This window comes from Lolium rigidum, unplaced genomic scaffold (genome assembly GCF_022539505.1).
Source record: "Lolium rigidum isolate FL_2022 unplaced genomic scaffold, APGP_CSIRO_Lrig_0.1 contig_68402_1, whole genome shotgun sequence".
NCBI classification, from domain to species: domain Eukaryota; kingdom Viridiplantae; phylum Streptophyta; class Magnoliopsida; order Poales; family Poaceae; genus Lolium; species Lolium rigidum.
This window is the reverse complement of record NW_025901363.1, coordinates 1-4730: the sequence shown is the minus strand read 5'-3', so window position 1 is coordinate 4730 and position 4730 is coordinate 1. Positions and strand designations below refer to the sequence as shown.

At 47.7% G+C, this 4730-nt stretch overlaps 1 non-coding gene across 1 annotated transcript; it reads left to right on the top strand.

Moving 5' to 3' along the window:
- The first annotated feature begins 1414 nt into the window (after positions 1 to 1414).
- On the top strand, positions 1415 to 1486 carry TRNAP-UGG. Its single transcript has one exon. It is a non-coding gene; the product is annotated as a tRNA-Pro (tRNA).
- The last annotated feature ends 3244 nt before the right edge of the window (positions 1487 to 4730 follow it).

Genomic DNA, 4730 nt, shown 5'->3' with positions numbered 1-4730 from the left:
TCGCCGCCGTCGTCGTCCCTCTCTTCGGCGTGGTTCCGCGTCGTCTTTCTACCGGTGGCGTTAGTTGCCCATGAGAAACATGCGCTGCTGCTGCTCTGATGGCGCCACCAGACGAAGTTGTCGCTCCCAGCAGGTTCGTCGTCGTCCTGCCCCCCGCTGCCTTGGCTTCCTTCCACGCAGCTCCCGCAGCCGTCGTCGTCATCGCTGTCATCTTCAACGAGATCGGCGTGGATGGCCGTGTCCGCCACCTCCGTGGGGCAGCCCGACTCCGCCACGCTCTCCTTCCTTCCATGGGCGTCGGCCGTGCGACACCTTGCGTACGGCGGCGACCATGGCAGCGCTGCAGCCGCCGCCGCTGGTGGTGGCGGAGGTGGTGGCGGTTGTTGGGGAGCTAGGTGCGGTGGCCGCACGGTGGCGGTCGGATACGGAGAGGCCATTGAAGAGGAAGAGCTTGAGATTACTCGTTTTGTTGTGCGAATGTGCATATAAGTAGTGGGAAGCAGAAACTGGGCGGGTCAATTCTCACAGTCGTTTGCGCAGAGACGTGCACGAATCTGTACATTGCAAAGTCTCCGCACGAAGGCGCGCGGGGGCAGATATGATGACAGATGCCTTGGAATTTTATCTGCTGATGAATGATGTACTATGACGATGCTTAGACGATCATGTACATTTGAAGTAAATATATATCGTCTACTAGCATCTTTTTCACCACATAAAATGCGCACCACGTGCTTGGTAAAGAAGCTCCCCAGAAGTACAGTACTAGCTCGTGTAAAAGCACGTAGCTTCAGCTAGGTATACATTTGCACATGAGACATCCTAGTCTAATTACTAATAGTGGCCATGGGTCTATAAATTATTGGATGGATGGATACGCAACTACAGTCTGCCGATGGGGTGACGCAGACAGGCGCCAGATCTGGTGCCCCCCTTCTTCTAGAAGGCGAACCCTGGTTTGGCATGTGCTTGAGCGAAGGCATTGCCCTTCCTTCTAGAAGGCAATTGAGAAGGCCGTCCTTCCCTCTCTCCACTTTGGTTACGTGTAACCTATGATTCCAGCGTTCTGTCATTGTTTTCATTAATACCACGTGCTCACCTTCACCATCTTCTGTCATCAGCCGCCAACAGTTTCAGCGATTGTGTACTTGCTAGCAGTACACTGTGGCACGGCCGATGGTTGATCACTTGAGCTATGTGTCTACACTGCTGATTTTGATGCATGCCTGTTTTGTTAATGTGATTTTTTAAATTCCTTTTTTTCTTTGAAAGGCGGCGTGCAAGTTCGTCTGCGTGCGTGAAGATTATTACTGGAGTCTTCGTGAAACAATTCATCCGTACCATGGGAAACGATACATTGGATTATAGTCTGGTTTATTATAATTACCGTTAAGTGACCATTAACATCATAAGAGGGCATTTGGTCTAGTGGTATGATTCTCGCTTTGGGTGCGAGAGGTCCCGAGTTCGATTCTCGGAATGCCCCATTTTTGCTTTTATTTTTATTTCTAAATGCTTGAAAGTTGGAACTAAAGCTTTCCTCCGTGCCATATGACCAAGTACCAACCCATCGACCCCGACCCAACCAAGCTAAATCGATGAAATTGTTTCTTTTTTTCTTTACATGTATATGGCTGAAATTGTTAGTTTCCCATGCCCACTAATGCTCCTGTTTTTTATTTTAGAAAATGGTATTTCTACGTTTCAAAAAACACCAAAACAATACCGTATGTAATTACATTATAGCATTTATTAAATAATTTATATTATGGGTTACCTAAAAAAGACAAGTTTGGGGTAAAAATCCTTTTTATCGATATAGCCATAATTTTGTATTTTCTGCAACCCAAAGATAACTTTGTTGACCGAAACTTTGCACAAGTATACAAAACATGTTTACGATTTATATATAATTTTTTTTAAACTTAAAACTACCATTTTCAATTCCATCTATATCTTCTAAGAATAGCCTATCCCAAGCCTTGGTAAAAGAGGAGGATTGTAATCGGCTTAGCGAGTCAAAGTAAAAAAACCAACCATTCCTACACATGAAATCCAATAGAAATTCGTTGCAGCGTAACCCTCTCACTAACGTGCAATATTGGAACCAGAGGGTGTTAAACGAGTAAGGACCGCGTCGCCACCACCTTAAGCCTTGTTCGGCAGAACAGGTTTTGAGGGGAATTAGTATCCCCTCAAAACCTCTTGTGTTCTAATCCCTACAATCCCATCTCTTAAAAACTTCATTCGGTAGGTAGGGTTTGATGCGCATATTAAAAATGGCATTGCAAAGCAATAAAGCTCATACACCATCCGTCTGGATTTAGATGAGGCAACCTCAGTACAAACTTGTTTTTTGCAAATAAAAAAAGTCCTAACACATTTTAAAATCTTACAAGATAGTCCAGAAATCAGAAATTGGAAATATAAATTTTCCCGTGTCCGACCTCCCCATCATCCGCCGAAGTCAGGGCCGGGCACAAGGAGGAGGTGGAGACAGGAATCGTGCCTGTGAAGGCGCCAGGCCGAGGCAGGAGTCGTGCCTGGCCGAGACCGCGAGCCGCGTGTCATGGAGCTCGAGGTCAAATAGAATGGAGCTCATCCTCCTCTTGCGCCAAGGAGTGGGAGGCCGAGACGTTGCTCCTCTCCATCATGCGACTCCGTCGTTTCCCCTCTCCTTGCTCACCGTGTCGTCGCCACCCTTGCACACCATGGACGCTCCTCCACCAGTCGAGCCTCCGGCGTGGACATCCTTCTCGTTGCTTCCCCATGTCCATGCTCCCGTTCCCGCGCGAAGGATCCACGGTTCACCTTCGATCTCTTCGAGCCCACTTGTCGACCGCTTAGCCCTCCTAAAAGGTGCCATATCCCCTTCAATTCAGTTATTACAACAACATGTAAGCATAAATAGAACAACTAGAGTAAGTAACATGTAAGCCAGCCCCTAATGTGATACAGTGTGCATCTAATTCAAATTCATACATAAAAGGAGGACGAGTCATATTGTTAGCTTTCTGAAACTAGTGCATACTCTTAGAGTGTTCAATAAAATAGATGACAAATGAATTTAAATCATAACCTAATATGCAATTTCCACAAAATCATCAGAACTCAATTTAATAATACAAATATATGGACATGTATGTCGTGGTATCGTCACGTCATATGCCATAGGGTGGCTAATCGAAGTGGTTCCTAGTGGTCTCACGGTGGTATCCGGATGCGGGTATGGGCACGAGCGACACGGCGACGTACCCAGGTTTGAGGCCCTCCGATGGAGGTAACACATCTACTCCTGCTATGAGTGTATATGGTGATCACACAGTACAATGGAGCTCCTTGAGCTGTATCCGGCTGCTCGGGGAGGCTAAGGTAGACGAAGGTCTCTCTCCCTGAGTAGCGGTAAGACTAGAATGAAGTGAGAATGATCGATCGTCCCCCGCACGAGGGGGGTAGTGCAGCTTATATAGGCGCTGGCACTTTACAAAGAAGTCCCTAAGAACTAGTGGCTGACTGGCCGGCTTTGGCTTCTGCTCCTTCCCGAGGCGTTGACGTCAGGAGCCGTTGAGGCCTCATGGCCTGTCCCATCCTCCTGCCGGAGTCAGCGGTATGGAGAGGAGGTGTCTCTGTTGCCATCATGCCCTGTAGCCGGTACGGACCGACGTACGCCATGATGGCCTGTCTGCCGCGTGGCACTATTGCTCTACAGTGCCCCGCGCTTTACGGGAGATGAGGTCAGCGTGGACCTGCGAACCCGGACCACCTACCTAGTTTCTTCTCATGCAAGACTCGCCAGCCTCGAGTCGGTCTAGAGTGTAAACCCCAGTCGGATATGGCTTGTAGAAGCCGGCCCAGCCACAGCGCAGACGGCCGTAGCCAGGCCGACTAGGACTTAGAGCCAGCCGGCTTCCGAAGCAGCCGGCCACGGCTCCAGCCGGCTGCTCCTCAGCCGGCCTTTGCCGCGAGCCGGCCAACCTCTAGCCGGCTGCTCCACGTCCATTGCCCTACCCGGGGTCTTCCCCCCGACAATGTATGAACCAACACCATGCACCTCCCCAATGAGTCATCTAATAGTTGAGAGAAGAAATCAAAACATACAGTGTGAAAATCAATGTGTCACATGCATAACCAATTCTAACAGGCTTGGAGGGGACGAAAATTCCTATATCTCGAATATGCACGAAGCAAAAACGAATTTAAAAAATTAACTTGCAATGAATTAAACAAATAACGTAGAGCAAATAGAGATTCCATAATGTTAAAAGAGAGCAAACAGAGAGCCAAGAGATTCTTTCTTGCTCAGAGAGCAAACATAGAGCAAACTCCTATATAGATTTATTGAGAAATAAAGAAAGATAATTTCATATTGTACGTATATTTTGTTTTCGAAATGGGGATATATCACCCCAGCTTCTGCATCCAAAGGATGCACACGGCTTTTTTATATTAGATTATTCGCAAAATCTTACAAGAACAATACAAAAGATCAACCTCGAAGTCACCTCACTAAACCTACAGTGGGATGAAGGGGGTGACAATACACCAACTCACATCATCCAAAAAACCAAATGCCTTTCCAAACCGCCCAATAGCAGGTGAGAAGCACATCCAGACAAGAAAACTCTCAGCGCACGCCAACGCACACGCCACACTACAAGAAAAGTTCTGATAGACAACGTCCCAAAATCGTCAACTAAGGGGCATTTTTCGTCGCCTATGGGCCTAACCCG